Source organism: Lepidochelys olivacea (assembly GCF_965140295.1).
Source record: "Lepidochelys olivacea isolate rLepOli2 genome assembly, chromosome: 5".
NCBI lineage: Eukaryota > Metazoa > Chordata > Testudines > Cheloniidae > Lepidochelys > Lepidochelys olivacea.
Genome location: NC_140415.1, coordinates 112,323,714 through 112,346,187, shown reverse-complemented (window position 1 = coordinate 112,346,187; position 22,474 = coordinate 112,323,714). Strand labels below are relative to the sequence as shown.

The following is a 22,474-nucleotide window of genomic DNA, read 5'->3' as shown; positions in this document are numbered from 1 at the left end:
CCCACTCTACTCCCAAATCTGTGCTGCAGAGCCACTGGGCCCTATGGAGCTTAGGGACTCCGCACCCCTTATATGGACTTTGCTAAATCTTTCTTTTTCCTCCCACACAGCAGAACCACACTAGCAGGGCCTTGTGTGTGTGTGCAGAAGACAACTCCAGATCCGGATGTCTTTTCAGAAGTGTGGCTCCAGAACACACATCCCAGCTCACTGACCTCAAGGGGAGTTTCATAGGCTGCAGGAGTTCAGAATTGGAGCTCTGAAAATAAGGGATTTTTTGGGTTCTGGAAAAATCAAAATATTTAATTTCAACAAAATCAAAATGTTTCACTTTGATTTTTCCCCTGATTTTCAAATGTTTTGAATTTTTAAAATAAACTTAAAGGACATTTTGAAACAAAAATCATTTGAAACCAGCAAAGTCATTATGTTTTGTTTAAGAAAATGTTGAAACAAAGCATTTTGATATTGGGAGAATTTGTAAAAGGTATTTTCTGACCAAAACAATTGAGTGAAACAGACACAAATTTGCAAAATAGTTCAATTATGTTGAATCTGCATTTTTGCCCAAAAAAACGTTTGGGTTGAAAAATTTCACGGAGCTCTATTCAAAATATTCAGCAGAGGTTCTCAGTGAAAAACAGAATGGAGAACTTGGCCCTTACATTGTTCTTCATCTACACCAGAACGGAATTCCCTTCATTTTTAATTTCTCTGATTGAGCAAAGCATGCATTCCTTGAGGATTACAAGCCTGCCAAGTCAAAAGTTTTAAACCCAAACCATTTTTGAATTATCCAAGTGCCAGGACAGTATCTGCCTGATTTTGAGGTTTTTTTTTTAATTATTAAATGATTGAAAAACTTTTTCCATTCTGAGTTAACTCTAAAGTCACCATATAGGTTTTCTTCAACCTACTCAAACAAACCAGGAAACTCACAAGGCTTAATGCTCTGCTGCCTTGCACTATGTGTAGCCATTTACACTTAAATGAGTACAAAATGCTACCAGATCGGAATGGGAGCTTTACACTGTATAAATAACTGCCCCAGGTGCTAAGGAATGGAGAAAAAATACCCATTCAGTCTTCTGGGATGAGAATGAGCGTGAGAAATTTCAGCCCAAAGGTAATAAGTTCTCAAGTAATTAATATGTAGGAAAACGCTGTGTGAACCATAACCGTAGCACTGCTGGTGCAATGCTTTCATGGTGCAAGAAAATTAATTCAGAGAAAAGTCTGACCATTTCGATATACAAGTTAAGGACCTAGTTCTCCTCGTAGGGCTAGTCTACACATAAAAAGCTATCCTGCTTTAAATATACATTTAATTTATATAACAGTATATTTAAAGCAGTACAACTTGCCAGGTCTGAGCACAGTGTATTAGTATAAAAGTACTTATACAGGTTTAGCTTATTCTGGTTTGGGAAGCAAAATAAGCCATATGGGAATATCTTTCTACTGGCAGATCTGTGTCCACACTAGCGCTCATTCTGATATATTAGTAAAAAACCACAACTCTAACTGACCTAGCTATACTGGTAATTTTTTTTTCTAGTATAGGGCCGTATACTAGTTAAACTGCACTATCAATAAAAGTGAGGGAAGAATGAGTCAGAAGACTCCCTTACTTGGTTTACAAGGCAGATTTTAGAACTTTTGCTCCGTGTAAAGTCACTTTTTTTTCCTACTCCAGTCACACCCCTTTCTGAAAGCATAAATGACGAGCATATAAGGCAGCGTATAGGCAAACTCAGTGCAGGCTTTGCAGCAAAAACTCTCATCAATCATATCAGAGCAATTCATTTGGCAGGCCTGATACATACCTCATTCATTAATGCCATGCAAACCATCAAAAATCTCTACCTCACACAGACCTGCTGTTATTGCAGCTTCAATTACTATAATTTATAAACCTCAGAACTGATGAACAACCATGGAAATGTAAACTTCTTTGACAGAAGCCTTCCCAAGGTTGGATCTCTGTTTTTTCGTATTGTCTGATCTAAAAATCAAGACTAACACTCATATTCATTCCCTGTATTTGGTGGAAAAACAAAGTACTGTACTTTGATTAGCCAACTGCCCCACCCCCAGCCATTTTTTCCTTCCACTTTCACTCCTTTGGCTGGCAGCTGTGCTTGTTCTGAACAAGTGTGCAGATCTGCATGGAACTAGAGCCACTATGACTCAGGAAAACTAGGAGTCGGTCTTGCAAAATCCTAATTATCCACTTGCCCAGAGTATGTAATTTTTCTTCTGTGTGACTACAGCACCTTTCTTCATTATCACCACTCATCATGATCAAGAGCAGGCAGGTAGATTTTTGTCTGGGCTGGTGCTTTTTCCTGGCACCTTTGCAAGGCTGCTAAGATTACTGAGCTATACAGGACAAAGTACCAGATAATCTTAAAAATGAGAGAGACCTCTGTAGTCATTAAAATTTTATTCAAAATGGTGTGGGCTTAGGGAACCTCAAACCTGAAAAAGACAATGCTAGTAACCTCTGTACTTTAAACACGAAGTTATGTCTCGGAATATCTCAGCATTTAAAATAGGGCACCATGAGTATTTAATTTAGTTTGATAGAAACTGTTTGCACAACACTAACATTTATATAATTTCCTCAACTGTTTTTCACCCTGTCTAGATGCTGTGCTGCACTGTGGCTGCTTTGCAGTACATCCAAACCCAAAACTGCTTGAAAGCTGGCATGGTGGGATTGGAAGCATCCTCCTAGACTAGGAGGAAACCTCTGGTGGCACAGAACCTATGTAGCAGTGTCTTGACTCTCCTGCCATTCCCTTAGCCCCTGCTGACAAAGAGGTGTGGCTGAGAAATCCTTATGCTCCAATGACTATTAGCATAAATATTACACTGAGAGTCTAGCCCCATATCCGGAAAGTGCAAAGGCTACTGTTACACCTCTCCTCTTGAACTGCACTGTGCGCTCCTTGGCCAGACCTGACTATCTAAGACAATACATGCAGCAGAAGGCTGCCCTCTGTTGATGGATGTTGAAAGAGGTTGTACATTCCTCTGAAGTCTTTGAGACCTCCAAATCATTGTATTTTTTCAGAAAAGTGTCCAAAAGAACGGTATGTGCTGCAAAAACACCTTATCGCCAGGAAGAGCTAAATGCAGAGTTGTGGTCTAATCCTGCTCCCATGGATGGTAAAAGCATTATTAACCACTGTGGTGCAAGATCAGACCCTTACTTCCATCAAAATAGGATTTATTATGGGTAACTGCAGCTATCTCCTGAAACTTGGTGAACATTCTAGTATTTCTAATCATACCCTTTTGTTCTCTGAGAAGGCATGTTTGAGAGCAATGATGATCCACAAAGTGTGCATCTGTACAACTGGGGCTGCTATCAGTAGGAACCAGACAGCAAATGTAAAAAATCAGGACGGGGGTGGTGGGTAATAGGAGATTATAAAAGAAAAAGACCCCAGAATCAGGACTGTCCCTATAAAATCAGGACATCTGGTCACCCTCGCTATCAGGCACAAGTTGTAGTGGATTTTACAAAGGAGGGGGCATGTTGGAGGGTGTGGCTTGATATGCAAATCAACTTGCAGGTTGTATTAATATGCAAATATGGAGGAAAAAACCCAGGCTGCTTGGATTTGAACAAGCAGACTTTTAAAGGAATACTAACAACTTCAAATGTGTTAAAATATCCACCCCTATTTAAAGTAAACAATGCCAAAGCTTTCTTACCATATTTTCTTAGAACATTTTCCCACAAAAAAAAGAAACCTCACTTTTTCTTTTTCTCTACAGATTCCTGTCTGCATGGGGGCTTGGTTCAAAGTCCCCTAATGTTCACAATGGAGGTGGATATGGTGCTCCTTGTGCTTAGCTGGATTTAGAAACCTTTCAGTGGGTCATGTAGTACAACAGCCCTTCTTCCAGTGCTGCAGTGGGCCCCTTTTCCTTGTATCTAGCAAGGGTGACACTAAGATTCGCCGAGACGGTATGACACCAGAGCCTATGGAAGTGTCCCTTCCCCCAGAGTTGCCAACATTTGAAATGTTTTTTTCCAGAAACAAATTGCCACATATGCTGGGGGTCTGGGCCACTAAGCTCCAGTCAGTGATGGGAATATTAATTTTATTTTTATATGAATATCCAGCACTGGGGTCTGAAAATGGATTTTGTTTTTAGATTGTTCTCATTCTCCTTTATTTGCATACACCTCCCCCCACCTTCCTTACCCCTTGCCCGTGTTGCCTAGGGAGATGTCTGGTAAGGTCCTATGTCCTCTGGGATTTCAGGGAAGTTTGAGCAGGCTACCTCCTTCCTTACCCCTGGAGGGGTAGATGTTAGGCATGCCCTTTGCACCACATATGGGCAACACTTCAGCCCTCTCTTTCCCCACAGTGAGGCCCTGACTACCCTTGTTTAAACTGTTCCCTGGTATCCTGTCCTCTCCCCGTTTCTGAAGTTCCCCATCTCTCACCCTTCCCACACCTTCACTTTCCTTTTTCCCTCTCCCACAGATTTCCCGCTCTTCTTCCATGTACAGTTCTTCTCTTTCCCCGTTTTGTGTTCATCCCCTATTCTTTGCTGCTTCCTGTGTCTCTGATCCTTTTTCACCTCTCCTGCCACCCAGGACAGCTACCAGAGCATTCTCCCCTGCTATGGATCCCACATGATTGTAGCAGTGAGGCACGTGGCAAGAAGGTAGCAGAAGCCAGTGAGGACTAGAAAAACAGGCAGCTTCTGCAGCCTATAGAACACACTTGAGAGTGGCAGTGGCCCTTGCTGGTGCGAGGCAGGACTGCAAAGGAAACTTCTGTCCTGTTCCAAGTCTTCAGAACAAGGTGGTATCTAACTGGGACCCCAAACCGCAAGATAGTGCTAACAAAAAAGGGTCTATCAGTAAGAATGATACCCCTGGGGAAGAGAACTCAAGTTATAGCCATGTCTTTCCCCTGGGGAAGAGGTATGGAAAGACAGCAGAAGCTCATTTCCTTTGCTGTGTCCCACTTCTCTCAGCAAGGAGTAAGGAAACAAAACGAGTGGCTCATTTCTCTTATATTCTTTTTCCTAGTCATGAAACATAGTGAGGGGGCAGGCCCAAGCGCTGAAAATCAAGGCAAAAAATTTGTTTTTTTTAAAATAACCTGGTGAGGTGTGCCTATATTGTGTGTGCAAAACATGCCATTAACATGCTCAAAATGAGAAATTGTCCAAAGAATTTACAATTTCCCATTGTTATGTTGCCACTGAGCTGCCCTGTGGTTTTCACATGCAACTTAGCGTTGCAGATTTTAGAAAATTTAGCTCTTTTAAGTTTAGAAGACTAATGCTTCTGCTAGACTCCCACACCTTGTCCCATGAAACATCAGAAATGTAATGGGAATAGGTTTCAGAGTAACAGCCGTGTTAGTCTGTATTCGCAAAAAAGAAAAGGAGTACTTGTGGCACCTTAGAGACTAACCAATTTATTTGAGCATAAGCTTTTGTGAACTACAGCTCACTTTATCGGATGCAACATCCGATGAAGTGAGCTGTAGCTCACGAAAGCTTATGTTCAAATAAATTGGTTAGTCTCTAAGGTGCCACAAGTACTCCTTTTCTTTTTGTAATGGGAATAGTTAATTTTAAGACAAGAAAAGTGGGCAGGGATAGACAAGCCAAAATGCCCTGGCAAATTTAGAAATACATCTTATGAATAACTTTCTGTAACAGTAACAAAATAAACAACCAGAAGGCAAAATGCCAACTTCACTCACTGCAGTCAGCGAACTGGCTAGGAAAATCAAAACACAAGTCATACGTCTCAGGTTGCCAAAGGCCCACATGTGGGACGCGGAGTACGATAATGACCAGAAGTGAGAGCAAGCCTAGAAGTAGTAATGCAGGAGACTTAAAATAATTAGAGATTAATACCTGGGCATAAATAACATTTCCGACAATCTCAATTTTAGGGAATCAGCATTTCTGGTGTAACTAATTAATCATAATTAAAATGAAACAAACACTGGCCCTGTGTGTGAGGGCAATAAATATGGGTTTAAAAGGGTGACTCCATGCCAAATTCTGCTCTGTGTTACACTGATGTAAATCTACTGAAGTTTACTGAATTACTCTGGATTGACCCCAATATCACTGAATGCAAAATAAGACTCTGTACTATAACAAGGGACACATTGTTATACAGAGTAAAAAGAAATAAATTACTTTAACTAAATGGCCTGAACCAAAATGAGGATGCAAACACCTTGAGACCTTGTGAGTGTTTGAAAATCTCAATTGCGCATATAAACAATCTGTTTTTCAGACACTGAGGGTCTTTTTAAAATTTGATATTAATGCAAGGAAAATATCTCTTCCCTGGTGTATGTCCTTTCATAGATAGGAGCTGACTGACTTAGATCAGAGGTTCTCGAAGTTTTTCAGTCGGGCCCACACTTTAGCAATAATCTTGTGGCTTATGTCATGCCCGACCCCTCCCGAACACAGAGCATTCCTACAGCAACTACAGCAATTGTTTCTATGGAAAAGTAATACCGCTAGCTCATTTTTAGCTGTTTTTAAATCCTCCTCAGTGGCACCATGGAGGAGAACCAGCCCCATGTTGACCAACCGTCTCTTCACAGGACCACCAGCCACAGAACCACTGACTTGGATATAACTACTTGTAGAACTGATTGAAAAAGAAAAAAAAATGTTTGCAAAAGTTTTCATCTTTTGAATTCTGAAGGCAACTTTTATCAAAATTTGATTTTTTTTTTGACAACTCTGCTCAGTGGAGAGCCTGATCAACAGTCAGGTATAAAAATTAGTGAACTTTAATAGTTTAATATCTTATTGTTACGCAGGGTTTTCAGAACCCACAGCAGGGGCAACTTAACTATTTTACTCCAGGTGGTGTCAGGAATAAATGAATGGGAACACAGCAATTCCATTTGATAAGATTTATGCAGGTAAGCGTGCTTTACTTAAAACTGCAGTTTATTAGATTTAAGTGCACACAGACACAAATCTATAATAATAGATTTAGAGCATCCCAGATATTTACCTATATTCTGAGATGGTACTGAGTAATTAACAACGCGTCAGTGCTGGCCAAACGCCTCCTTGCTGGGGAGTAAAAATGTCAGGAAAAACATCTTTCCCATGATAGCTCCAGAGGACGGTTTCAAAGTATACTTTTTTATTTAATCTTTTTATAACTTTACAAAACACATAGGTTATAATGACCCCCTATAAAATTATCAAGTTTTTTTAACTTAACTTTTAATATCAGACGTTTAAGACGTAAGGCTGTTTATTTACATTTTTTTTCATTTTTAGTTATTTACTTTTTCCCCCTTCTCCCATTCTGATTAGCAAAACTGCCAGTAGTTATGGCCTTGCTTCTGAAGGCCTGTTTTAAAATTAACCCTTAACTATGTAGCGTTTTATTTCATTACTTTATAGTGGCTGAGTGCACAAATATGGTTGCAACTAGCTTGATTACATTCTGGGGTATATACACCCCTCAAATTCAAGGCAACATTATAGGCATGATCACTGCATCTTCCCTTAAAAAGCAGACACATTTTAGTCACCAGTGGAACAGCATATGAAAATGGGAGCACATACGCAATGCTGCTGAGCAGAGGAAAGGGAACTAAAATTGCTATTACTTTACTCTGTTCAACCAAAAGAAAGTGATGAAGATAATGCTTAAATAAACTGCATTACCTGAAGATGCTAGACATGTGTTAAAACCCTAATCATTTATCTAACCTCCCTTTGAGCTTTGAGAATTCAGACAAACAAAGATCCTGGTCAATACCAGCCAGAATCACAATTTGGCTAACCAAATTCTTGACCAATGAGGTCTGGCAAAACCCAAATCACACCCTTGGTTTTGAGAAAAATGGGTCTGAGACCCTAATCACATTAGTTTTGGTTTTCTATAATCTTAACATGAGTTACTGGACTTCACAAAACCAAAGCCATGTCTGGGTCTTGCCTGTCTCTACTTTATAACTCAAAGTGGAATTTTCAAAACTGAGAGCATAGGTTTAACTCCACTCCCAATGAACTCAATGGGGGTTTTACTATGGACTGCAACAGGAGCAAAGTTAGACCAACACTGTACATTTGAACATCTCACCCTAAAAATCTAATCATGAGAAGATTTGCACCAGGACTCCCACTGATTTCAGCAACAGTTGCAGAAAGAACCTACTGGAGACAATGAATGACATGGCAGTCAGCACAGTGGATGTTGCTATCTCTTTGAAGTGTCAAAATCAGGGATGGGTTGGGGACACAATTTGGATCCATATTTCAAACACCCTGATATTTGCGGGCAAGGAGGGTTGAGATCCCAGAGTTTCATTTGGCCCATTACTGAAATAAAGGTTAGTTGCAAAATTTGAATCCTAGTTCAAATTCTAATATATACACCACACTCGTGTCCGGATGTGGGGTTTGGTCCCATAATGCTCTAGACCATAGTGTTTTGCTTTTTCCCCCCCATATGTGCCAGTTTCTACTTTCAACAACTCCCTTTGCTGTCTTACTAGCTATCTGAACAGTGAATGTTAGACTATAGTAATTATCTTCAGTAAGACATCTCTAGTCTGCCTAACTAAATTGGCAACAATAAAACTTGGGAGAAAGTTAGAGACTAATACAGATGGCTAAAAAGGAAAAAAAAAGTGTCCACAATTGGCCAGATTGCTTTTAGACTTCTGTTTATTTTCATATATTTAGTCTCTCTCTGGTTCGTTCGTCACTACAGTATCTTTGCTTTCCCTGAGAATAGTTTAAAACAATGCCTTTGGCTTTAGACTTATCAATAAAATACACATACAGTGCATAGTGTATATACACACAAAGCTCATTACATTTGCAAATATTTTTGCAGTTGCTCACTAGCCAAGAGAGGCAGAGAATGAAAGGGTTAGAACTAAAATAAATGTTTTTCAGTAAAAAAACAATCACAGCTTTCTCCATCACTCCAATGGAAAGCAAGTACAGTACTAGAGGTTACTCTTGGAAACCTAAATGAATATAACCTGGCCTACTGTAGCACAGAGATGGGTCTGAGCCAAAAGCATCTAGAACATCTTTGGGACTCAGAATAATAAAATCCCAGATCTGACCATATGCCTGACCTCAGTAAAATCTCCGATCTAGATCCAAATTTTGTGGCTGGTCCCAATGGACCAAACTAAATCCTAGACTCTAAAACACAGGGGCCGCTAACAGGGAGTTTCGAGAGGGAGTTCTCCAGGTGAAGGAGGAGCAGGACCCTTGGGGTAAGTGGCTGTCTGTAGTGTGTGTTTGTGTTTGGGGGTTACGTGCTGTGTGCTGAGCTTGTGTTTGGCTGTCTGTCTGTGTTTGTTTGTTTGAAGGATCGTGTGCTGTGGCCGGCAGTTGGAAGCTTTGAGCTTCTAAACAAGGTTTGAAATCTAGACGCCTTTGTTCATTGGCTGGGCCTTAGTCAGGGGGTGGGGCTATCAAGGAGGCCAGGGCTTTATAAAGCAGTGAGCAAGTGACCAGGGGCCGCTAACAGGGAGTTTCGAGAGGGAGTCTGGAAGGGGAGTGGGAAGGGGTGAGGTACACTTCTTTCAAACCTTTACACTAAACTATAATCAAAATTTCTTGATTTAAACAAAAACCCTATCATTAACCTAGGTAACTGTAGGAGAAAATGCAGGCAGAAGCCCAGCAGCAGAGTGGGAGCTATCCTGTTTATTGCACTTAGTGAAGCATGTATGATTACCTGCCCTGTGGGCGGGTGGCGTATGTGTGCATTTGGTACAAGGAGCTCCTGGCCCTCAGAGACCACTGTGTACGGGCTTTGGAGGCCAGGGTGGCGGAACTGGAGGAGCTAAGGGAGGCAGAAGGGTATGTTGAGGAGGTTTTCCAGGACACTGTAGATTTGTCCCACCTCTGGTCAGACAGCCCCTGAGCTGTTGAGGAGGATGAAAGGCCCAGAGAAGGAGAGCAGTCAACAGGAACAGAGGGAAACCTTCCTATAGTTGGGATCCTCCTTCCAGATGATGTTGGGGTATCCTCTCTCACTGAGGTTACCTCTCTGGGGGAGGGAACTCCAGCCATTAGGAAAATGCAGGTGTTAGTAATGGGAGATTTAATCATTAGAAACATAGATAGCTGGATTTGTGATGACCAGGAGAACCGTATGGTGACTTGCCTGCCTGGTGTGAAGGTTGCAGATCTCTCAAGGCATCTAGATAGACTTATTTGTAGCGCTGGGGAGGAACCGGTGGTCGTGGTACATGTAGGTACCAATGACATAGGGAAGGGTAGGAGAGACGTCCTGGAGACCAAATTTAGGCTGCCAGGAAAGAGACTGAAATCCAGGACCTCTATGGTGGCATTCTCAGAAATGCTTCCAGTTCCATGCGCAGGGCCAGGGAGGCAGGCAGAGCTTCAGAGTCTCAATGTGTAGATGAGACAATGGTGTAGAGAGGAGGGGTTTAGATTTATTAGGAACTGGGGAAACTTTTGGGATGGGGGAGCCTATACAGGAAGGATGGGCTCCACCTAAACCAGAGGGGATCCAGGCTGCTGGCACTTCACATTAAAAAGGTTGCAGAGCAGTTTTTAAACTAAGAGATGGGGAAAGCCGATTGCTGCAGAGGCACACGTGGATCGGACAGAGACTTCTCTTAGAGGAGAGTCTATTGATAGAGATTCTCTAGGTTTTAGTCAGGAGGAGGGGATGGAAGAGAATACAGTATGTGCCAAATCAGATGAGAAACATTCACATAAAGAATCTGACACATCAGAAAAGGGCAGACAAATAAACAGTGACAAGTTTTTAAAGTGCTTGTACACAAATGCTAGAAGTCTAAATAATAAGATGGGTGAACTAGAGTGCCTTGTGTTAAAGGAGGATATTGATATAATAGGCATCACAGAAACCTGGTGGAGTGATGACAATCAATCGGACACAATCATTCCAGGGTACAAAATATATGAGAAGGACAGAACAGGTCGTGCGGGGGGATATGGGGAGTGGCACTCTATGTGAAAGAAAATGTAGAATCAAATGAAATAAAAATCTCAAATGAATCCACACATTCCATAGACTCTCTATGGATAGTAATTCCATGCTCTAATAAGAATATAACAGTAGTCATTTATTATCAACCACCGGACCAGGACAGTGATAGTGACGACGAAATGCTAAGGGAGATTAGAGAGGCTATCAAAATAAAAAACCTCAATAATATTGGGGGATTTCAAATATCCCCATACTGACTGGGTACAGGTCACCTCAGGACGAAATGCAGACAAATTTCTTGGTATTTTAAATGACTGCTTCTTGGAGCAGCTGGTACAGGAACCCACCAGGGGAGAGGCAACCCTCGATCTAGTCCTGAGTGGAGCGCAGGATCTGGTCCAAGAAGTAACTATGACAGGACCGTTTGGAAATACTGACCATAAGATAACAACATTTAACATTCCTGTGGTGGGAAGAACACCTCAACAGCCCAACACTGTGGCATTTAACTTCAGAAAGGGAAACTATGCAAAAATGAGGAGGTTAGTTAAACAGCAATTAACAGGTACAGTGACTAGAGTGAAATCCCTGCAAGCTGCATGGACACTTTTCAAAGACACCATAATAGAGGTTCAACTTAAATGTATACCCCAAATTAAAAAAAACACAGTAAGAGAACTAAAAAAGAGCCACCGTGGCTTAACAACCATGTAAAAGAAGCAGTGAGAGATAAAAAGGCATCTTTTAAAAAGTGGAAGTCAAATCCTAGTGAGGTAAATAAAAAGGAGCATAAACACTGGCAAATTAAATGCAAAAATGTAATAAGAAAAGCAAAAAATGAGTTTGAAAAACAGCTAGCCAAAAACTCAAAAGGTAATAACAAAATGTTTTTTAAGTACATCAGAAGCAGGAAGCCTGCTAAACAACCAGTGGGGCCCCTGGACGATCGAGATACAAAAGGAGCACTTAAAGATGATAAAACCATCGTGGAGAAACTAAGTGAATTCTTTGCTTCAGTTTTCACGGCTGAGGATGTTAGGGAGACTCCCAAACCTGAGCCGTCTTTTGTAGGTGACAAATCTGAGGAATTGTCACAGATTGAAGTGTCACTAGAGGAGGTTTTGGAATTAATTGAGAAACTTAACAGTAACAAGCCACCGGGACCAGATGGCATTCACCCAAGAGTTGTGAAGGAACTTAAATGTGAAAGTGCAGAACTATTAACTATAGTTTGTAACCTGTCCTTTAAATCAGCTACTGTACCCAATGACTGGAAGATAGCTAATGTAACGCCAATATTTAAAAAGGGTTCTAGAGGTGATCCTGGCAATTACAGACTGGTAAGTCTAAGTCAGTAAGGGGCAAATTAGTTGAAACAACAGTAAAGAATAAAATTGTCAGACACATAAAAGAACAAATTGTTGCACAAAAGTCAACATGGTTTCTGTAAAGGGATACCATGTCTTACTACTCTATTAGAGTTCTTTGAGGGGTTCAACAAACATGTGGACAAGGGGGATCCAGTGGACATAGTGTACTTAGATTTCCAGAAAGCCTTTGACAAGGTCCCTCACCAAAGGCTCTTACGTAAATTAAGTTATCACGGGATTAGAGGGAAGATCCTTTCATGGATTGAGAACTGGTTAAAAGACAGGGAACAAAGGGTAGGAATAAACGGTAAATTTTCAGAATGGAGAGGGGTAACTGGTGGTGTTCCCCCAAGGGTCAGTCCTAGGACCAAACCTATTCAACCTATTCATAAATGATCTGGAGAAAGGGGTAAACAGCGAGGTGGCTAAGTTTGCAGATGATACTAAACTGCTCAAGATAGTTAAGACCAAAGCAGACTGTGAAGAACTTCAAAAAGATCTCACAAAACTAAGTGATTGGGCAACAAAATGGCAAATGAAATTTAATGTGGATAAATGTAAAGTAATGCACATTGGAAAAAAATAACCCCACCTATACATACAATATGATGGGGGTTAATTTAGCTACAACTAATCAGGAGAAAGATCTTGGAGTCATCGTGGACAGTTCTCTAAAGACATCCATGCAGTGTGCAGCGGCAGTCAGAAAAGCAAACGGGATGTTAGGAATCATTAAAAAAGGGATAGAGAATAAGACGGAGAATATCTTATTGCCCTTATATAAATCCATGGTACGCCCACATCTTGAATACTGCGTACAGATGTGGTCCCCTCATCTCAAAAAAGATACACTGGCATTAGAAAAGATTCAGGAAAGGACAACTAAAATGATTAGTGGTTTGGAACAGGTCCCATATGAGTAGAGATGAAAGAGGCTAGGACTTTTCAGCTTGGAAAAGAGGAAATTAAGGGGGGATATGATAGAGGTATATAAAATCATGAGTGGTGTCGAGAAAGTGAATAAAGAAAAGTTATTTACTTGTTCCCATAATATAAGAAATAAGGGCCACCAAATGAAATTAACGGGTAGCAGGTTTAAAACAAACAAAAGGAAGTTGTTCTTCACTCAGCACACAGTCAAACTGTGGAACTCCTTGCCTGAGGAGGTTGTGAAGGCTAGGACTATAAAAGGGTTTAAAAGAGACTGGATAAATTCATGGAGGTTAAGTCCATTAATGGCTATTAGCCAGGATGGGTAAGGAATGGTGTCCCTAGCCTTTGTTTGTCAGAGGATGGAGATGGATCGCAGGAGAGAGATCACTAGATCGTTACCTGTTAGGTTCACTCCCTGTGGGGCACCTAGCATTGGCCACTGTCGGCTGACAGGATACTGGGCTGGATGGACCTTTGGTCTGACCCATTATGGCCATTCTTATGTTCTTAATTTTGAATCTGGATCTGAACTACATGACTGTACTATAATGCTTGCTTTCTTTAAAGCTCCTACAGAGACAAACAGATTAGATGTGTAAGAATGACAGTATAACTTCTTGCCTGTAGATAAAACAGTTGTGCAAAATATCTACAATGAAACTCTAAACCACACAAAAAATTTGGCTGGTTTCACACTTTTTTGTTCAAAAATCAGAACAGGTTTGTTGAAAGGATTATGAACATGCAGAAACTCTTCAGGTGAACCCAGGCATATTTACGATCTAAATGAGGGATTCCCAAGCATTTTCATAGTGTGGGCTACATCTCAGTAGACAGATTGTTTTATGGACACCACTCCTATCATTCGCAGTTGCAGGAGCATCTTCTATTCCCATCCACAATCACATGGACCTCCTCTCCTCTCATTCACAATCATGTAACATCTCTGTGGCAACTACACCAACTGCTTACATGGAAAAGTAACACTAGAAAAGTATTTCATGTACTATTACATACTTTTTATGTGGTACAGCAGCTGAAAATTAGGAGAGCCAACACCCTTTGACCAGCCAGCTCCCCAACGACTATTAGCAAGTATGCCACAGATCATAATTTGGGAACTGATCACGTAAATTATGAGAAATGTACAGGGGTTTGCAGACTTTTGACTCAAAACTATGATTTAAAAATGGGGTTTTTGACATCTTAGTTGGAACCTGTAACATCTATGGAAAAATGGGGATGTTTCCCCATCAAATTAAAACAACGTAAGTTCTCCCAATCACTATGAAACCTTGTTTAGCCCACAGCGATTAAAACAAACAAAACAAAAATGATGCTAGGATGTTCAAATTAACCAAGTGAATTCTACCAAATAATGATATCAGAGTTTCTTGCAGATTTTAGATCTGTAACCACAGGACAATATTATGTGTACATACACACACACACTCTCAGTTTCTATTCTAGGATGATGGTGTCAGTGAGAATCATTCTCCCAAATCAAATAACTTTGCCTGTACAAGCTGCTTAGTGATTCCACAAGTGTTATGATGACCCTATTTAATGATCATATGCGTTTTATTAGAACACTGTATCTAAACTTTTGGATACATATGTTATTAATAACAATGCCACTTTTACCCCATAAACATTTCTGCTATGTACTGTATGGAATTTGTAATCCAGTGATAACAGAGGGAACATTTAAAAAGTTATTTTAAAAAAATCATTCCTACTCTGCTCTGAACATTTAAAAAGTGACTTTATGTAACAAAGGAAGCAGAGGGAATAATAACTAGAAGAATTATTTATTTTAATTAGGGTGTGCACGTGTTACTTTCGAAAAGGACCCACCTCTAAATACAGTAACTGGGATGCCGTGAAATATGACTTAGAACAAAACTGGGACCAGTCCAGATGTAACCAGCCAACATAAATGTAGAAAAGAAAAGAAAATTCAAAGGCAGAGATGATGACATAAGTGATTAAAAAGAGTCTCAGAGGGTGCCAACCAACATAGAAAAGCCAGCCACAAAGCCCTGGAGACAACCACTGATGACTACATTGCAATTAAACATCCACGGCTGGCCCTTGTCAGCTGACTTGGGGTTGTGGGGCTTGGGCTGTGGGGCTGTAAAACTGTGGTGTAGACTCCCCTCTCATGGGGCCCCAGAGCTCAGGCTCCAGCCCGAGCCCAAACAACGACACTGCAATTTTACAGCCCAACAGCCCTACGAGCCCAAGTCAGTTGATTTGAGCCAGTCACTGTTTAACTGCAGTGTAGACGTACCTTCAGGGACTCCAGATGTCATCCTCAGGGTAGGAGCTCCATTAAGAAGGTCCCTGATCAAAGAAGGCCCTACCATCCAGCGTACCCTCTTGGAAAAGTCCCATACTGGGTTTTTGGAAACTACACAAAGGAAAAATAAAGCAGAGCTTAACAGAGAATGACAGCCATGTTAAAGAAGGTGTCACGTTCAAAACTGAGACCAGGAAATCTTTTTCCATGCAAAGCATAATTCGGCCTATGGAATTCACTGCCACAAGGTATGATTCACACCAGGAGCTTACCAGAAGTCAAAACAAAATTAAACATTTCTAATGAATAATAGAAATATCCAGAGTTAGAACAGTAAATATTAAAACGATAAGGAGTCATGGAAGGGCTATAAATCTTCATGCTTCAGGGAATAAGCCACCCCTCTAACTAGATAGGGGAGGAAGAAGGAGACTTTCCTGACAGCAGTTCAGCAAGTGTGCACCCTCCTTTGAAGCATGTTACTAGCCTCTGTCAGCAAGAGGGTACTGGACCACATGGGCCACTCTCTGATCGAATATGGAACTTCTTATGTTCTTAGAATTCTAAAGGTCACTTTAAAAAAAAAACTATAGAAATTTTATTTCTAAAGAAATTTTTTCATTCTGTACTAAATAAGTTCTGTAGATAGTCTCTTGGGACAGAGAGAAAAAACCCTACCCATCTCCATTGTACTGGAAGGACACATGCTTTATATCTTCCTAAACATAAGGTTTCCTTTACACTACAACAAAAGAATTCTTACAATTTGTGGTGATCTGTGTTAAGATATTACAGATAAACCTGTCTATCTTCAGTTTGTCATTTGGTTTTTATGCTATTTGTTTCATGCGGCAAATATGCAAATACACTCATTGTATATGATCCAAGGTATAGTCTCATATTGTAAAGGTATACAAGGGCACCTCAGAGATCAGCATCATCATCACCCTCCCACCTTGTGATTATTATTCTTTACATCAATAATATACACCAGCTTTATGTGGCTGCATTTCTAGCCCAGTATTAGTTCGGCCTACATTTTTGCAGGTGCTCTGGCAATTGACGTTACTGAGACAGCTAAGTCCATGATTGCATCCACAAATCAGGAGTATAGACCTCAGCAGTTATTCCAAACTGAGGCTTGGAAAAAGTGCTGGAGCACCAAGGTTAGTAATGTGATAGTAGACTATGCTATGGACCTTAGAACCAAGGATATATTGCAGCAGTTCTTAAACACGATGTAGCATAACATATCTCAAACTCACAAGTACTTGGTGTACCATCTTCATAATGTTAATCAGTGTTGTTATAATGGGTTTTTGTTCTGATACTGCCTTTTAAAGCAGCCAGCGCACCACGTGAGTTCACCATACACACAGCAGTTTCAGGATCACAGGTCTATACGAGGTTGGGTTATTTTAATTCCTTAATTGATAATCTGCACGATCAAGAAGAGATGGCATCTGGTGGAACAAATCCACACCTAGACACTGTCCTGGAAAAATGTTACACAGGATACAGGCATCATAAAAGTATGCCACTTATCCTCTCTCATGCCACAAAGAAAAGGTGTCTGTCAATAGTTACTGTACTGATTGACTGAATCAAGCTAGAGTAGAACCAAGGATCTTTCCAATTTAGCAGAGCCACTGGATCCACTTCCCTAAAAATCCAACCCACTACGTCACTAGCTTCAAGCCCTCTGAGTGATGTGCATCTGCCAATCTGGCTCGATGGATAGCTTGCACCACTTGTAACAGCTAGTGAAAAAAAGAGTGGGACTGCTCCCCAGTGACAGCTGAATTCAGAGGCCCATTTTAGTCAGCAAAACAAGTGGGGCTGCTGCAGCTGGATTTGTGGTTTGGACAGATTATGAAGGAGAAGTCACCCTCAGGAAGGAAGGGAAGGATTTAAATAAGGGAAAAAATGAATTCAAACAAGTGACTGGACCAGCATGAAGCTGCTAAACAATGCTAGGATTGTGACTCACTCGTGTGGATTCCCTCCCTTTCTCACCCCCATTACTTTTATTGCTGAGTAGAGCTTGGCAGGAAGATGTTAATGTTTACTTTCTTTCCCTACCACACATATATCACCCATCTAATGTCAAGAAAACCTCCATCCTGTTAAGCAGTTAATACAGGATTTCCTAGAAGAAAGAATGATGATAACGGATTTTGACCCTTAAACTCAGATTCAGCAGGTCAGTATCCATGGGATTTCACATTCCACTAAGCATTCTGCTTTACATTCACACAGCCTAGCCCATGTTCCATCCTTCTGCCGGAAACAGCAGCAACAATAATGGCTCGGCATTCTAAGTAAATACTCTGGATTTTCAATTAACCTATTATCTCCTAAAATCATTCCTACAGCCCCATGAGTTTCAGCTTTCATGCTGTCTCCTCCTTCCTTCCTTATTATAAATTCATGAAGAATCTGGAAGATTGCGGGGGGGGGGTGTGTGAGAGGAGATCACATTTACCTTCCAGCCAAAACCAGAAGCAGCAGAATAATTTTAATATTATGGCAACACTTGCTAACATGTGAAGTACAATTCCAGAGCTCCCTGTGTATTTATAGGATTAGGGTGGGGTGAATTTAGATTAACAGAATTGATGTGACAGCTCTTTGCAATTGTAAGATATTTCCAATGAAAGTTGGACTCAAAACAGATTTGATATATACAAAGAGTTCCCAGCTAATTATTTTTCTGTGTAAATCCACTTGCATCAACACATGCGCTGGGAATATTCTCTACCTTGATTGCAACGTACACTTATTCTGTCGGTTACAAAGTTGAAGGACATAATGTTATTTTCACTCCAGCTGGGTGCTGAAAAAGCTTCAGTTTCTATAGTAGGCAATAAATAAGGGCTAGATCCTGGGGAATGGAGCCAAGCCAGTGTATAAGGGCTTTTCTATCTGGTCTATCTATGTCTTTCTAGGGCTCCCATAAGCATGGTATTTAGTAGCTAATACAAATTTGGTCTGTGTGAAAGCAGTGCCAGGGCTGCTACAACAAGGCATAGGAAGGAGCAGCAGATGTGACCTGCTGCTCTCCCATACCTGTGAATGTTGGATCAGTGGATGCATGTAATGTGGGGACCCACTGGACGTTCCCCGGGCTGCCATGTGTCAGCGTAATCTTCCTCTCCCTCTCAAGAAAACCTATAGAGATACTGCACGAAGATCATCCCCACAGTGCCAGGGGGTGTGGAATCTCCCTTCATCAGGTCTCCATTGCTGATGCTGCCTTGTGCCACCATACTCCAATTTAAGTACTTTGTGGCATTTTGTTGGCATACAGTGTGCCTTACCTACCCTCTTTACCTTAAGTCTCAAGAATGAGATCCAGAGACTGTGTCATCCCTTCTCCATAGCTCATGGATTTTAATATTGTGATGTCTTATTTTTTGGTGATAAAACTACTAATCAAATGGCAAGTCGCAGTACAGACAAGGCAGGTTGGAAGCTTCTGTTCTCCCTGTTTCCCAACACAAGAATAAGGGGACATTCAATGAAACTGAAAAGGTAGCCAATTTAAAATTGAAAAAAAAAAAAGAACTACTTTTTCACTTCATATAAAATTAGACTGTGGAACTCGCTGCTGCAGGGCATCGTTGAGGCAAATAACTTTGAATCTTACTAAGAGGTATTAGACATTTATACAGAGAACATGAATATCCAAAGTTATAAAAATTTTTAATACTAACAAAGAATATTTGAAGGGATTAAAAGCCTCATGCTTCAGGATTTAAATCCATCTAACTACTATGGATTAGGACAATGTCTTCATGGAGCAGATTAAATCACATGTGGGAGTACCTACACCTTCATCTGAAGCATCTGGCACTGGCCACTGTCAAAGACAGTATATTGGACTGGAGGGACCTTGGGTCTGTACCAGTCTGGCAATGCCTGTGTTCCTAATTTAGTTGTATTATTATTGGTATTACAATAGTTCCTGTAGTCCCCAGATGAGATCAGGACCCCTTGTGCTATGCACTGTCCACACATGCACTGTATGACAGTTCCTGCCCTGAAGAGTTTATAGTCTAAAAGACAAGCCTGAACATGTGGGAGAGGAAACAGAGACACAGAGAGGCAAAGCGACTTGCCCAAAAGTCGCAGAGCCAAGATTAGAACGCAGCTCCCCCGACTGGCAGCCCAATGGGTTGTCCACTGCAACACACACAAATAAGGATCACACAACTAGGTCCCACCTCTTAAATGTACTGTACATGCAAAATACAATTGTGTGTGGGGGGGGTGAAGGGGTGACAGAGAGCTCAAAATCCACATCTTCTCATGATTTCTCCTTTGCATTTTGTAAGAAGTGTTAGAAGCAATACAGCATAGCCCTTTTGTTTTTGAGGATATTATTTTCCCTCTCTTTTCTGCTCATGCAATATAATAATATACATTTGGCCAAATTCTTCTCTCATTTACACATGTGCAAGCCCCACTGACTTTACTAAGGGTTGTAACCATATAACTGAGACCAGAATTTAGCCATTATATTTAAAACCATATTTTCAAAAGGAAGTGGCTGCATTACTAATTAATTATATCTTACTTAACCACCAAAAACCTTACACCAGAACTCAACTCCAATATTCTGCTCCTCCTATAATACGTGTATTTATATCCCACTGGTATCAAAAGTAGCTCTGCACATGCAGAATATTAGTTTGGAGATAAACCAGGCAGCTCAGAGAGGAGAATTATGTCCTACGTACCCATTATGTTATTTTATTGACTTAGGCAAACATTGACTTTAATTGGAGTTTGCTGAATGTAAGAGCATCAGAATGTCAGAGTTAGGGTCTTCCACAGGGATCTGAAAACAGAATTTCAAGCTAACACTTCGTTCTTGCACAATTGCCACAAAGGCTTAACAGCAAAACAGTACTGGACCTAACAAATAGCAGGAGCACTGTGATACTAATCAGAACATTGGCAACTGCAGGTTGGAAAGAAATTGATTTCAGTTAGTCAGCTGCATTTCGTTTAAAAATGGAGCAAATATTTTTTGCATAGCTTCAAAGCTGACAAGATGGGCTCCCTCTCTGTTTTCCCTTGCTGTTCTGGGAGCCATCACATACCATGAACGTTCCTCACAGAAGAAGAAATCTTTAGGTTTGCTTTGTGGGTTGCTTTGTTCCACAATACTGAGCTAACCTGCCAATTTTTAATTTGTTAAAAAATTTCTAGCTTCCTCCTTTTAATTTGATTTGTTGTACAGTTCTCTGTAGCATGTACATTTCTGAAATGTGATCAAATGTATTAAGCAATGTTCCACACATATTCAGTCAGGTATTTCTTCATATAGTCTTGCCAGGTTGTCAACTGTCATATATTTAGGTTTATTTCAAAATCCCCAATGTTTGGGTGTATTTCTTTCCTCCCTCCCTTACGTCCCACCTGCCTTTTTTTTTTTAAATTGTAAAATGCTTGCCCAGCACAAAAATTAATCATTTAACACTTTTTAAATTTGGAACTGCATACAAACCAGAAAAAAAGGAAAAACAGTTCTGCATTTATGACGGTGCTAGTTCAGGGTCAAATTTTACTGTTTACAATTTATTGTTACCGGCTAGCAGAAGTTGGTCACATAATAACCCCCTGCATTCCACATTAAAAATATAGATATCAGTCTCTGATTGGACATAAGCTCTCATCCGGTTTCATAAGGCAGAAAGAATAGATTCTGTATGAACGGGGCAGTGAAAACCTACTGTATTAAAGACAAACGGAACTGATTTATGAGTTTATTCCATAGACACTCTCTGACTCTGCCTTCTTCCTTCTCCCTTCTCCTTATGTAGACACAAGGACCTGAAGAGCAGCAGACCCACTGGGACAGGAGGCTGCATAGGTGGATTCCACACACCCTTGTGCACTATGGAACATTGATCACTGCTCCTCCCTCTATCACAACACTGAAGGTAGCTGGGTGGGGCGGGGGACACAGATGTGGCCAGGAGGCCAGACATTACAAAGATCCTCTTGCCAGACATCAATCCCCACATAAGGGACGTGTGGCATGTAACAGATGCTACCTTAAGCTGGACTCAGTAGCATTCTTGATGTCCTGCATGCTTGAGAGTCACTGTGACTCCGAAGTATGGTTGGGTAGAGAAGGTTCCCATCCGGACATCTCCTGAGTGGATCTCCTGAGGAAAGCCTATGAGCTGTGGCTTTGCACAGGGACAAGAATTTGGCTCCCAGTATAGAAGCAGAACAATCCATTGGCACTTTTACCCAGGGAGGGAATGGAAATGTACAGTTTTCTCTTTGACTTCATGGGACACTCCCTTATCAAACAGAGCACTCTATGCATCAACCTAGTAATCAACAGTCAAGATCGTTGGGGTCAACGAGTAGTGATCAATGGCCCCATGTCTAGTTGGCAGCTGGTATAAAGCGGAGTGCCCCAAGGGTCGGTCCTGGGGCCGGTTTTGTTCAATATCTTCATTAATGATCTGGAGCAGTGTTTCCCAAACTTGGGATGCAGCTTGTGCAGGGAAAGCCCCTGGCGGGCCAGGCCAGTTTGTTCAGCCGATCGTGGCTCCCACTGGCCGCGGTTCGCTGTGCCTCGCCAATGGGGGCTACGGGAAGCGGTGGCCGGTACGTCCCTTGAACCCCTCCACTTCCTGCAGCCCCCATTAGCCGGGCACACTGAACCGTGGCCACTGGGAGCCGCAATTGGCCAAACCTGCAGATGTGGCAGGTAAACAAACCGGTCTGGCCTGCCAGGGGCTTTCCCTGAACAAGCAGTGTGCCAAGTTTGGGAAACACTGATCTGGAGGGTGGCATGGACTGCACCCTCAGCAAATTTGCAGATGACAATAAACAGGGAGGAGTGGTAGATAC

The 22,474-nt window shown here is 41.2% G+C and overlaps 1 protein-coding gene across 1 annotated transcript in view; it reads right to left on the bottom strand.

Moving 5' to 3' along the window:
- The window catches only part of ADAMTSL1 (ADAMTS like 1), a 268,655-nt gene that overhangs the window by 219,023 nt on the left and 27,158 nt on the right, over positions 1-22,474 (bottom strand). The gene's annotated exons all lie outside the window — the stretch shown is intronic.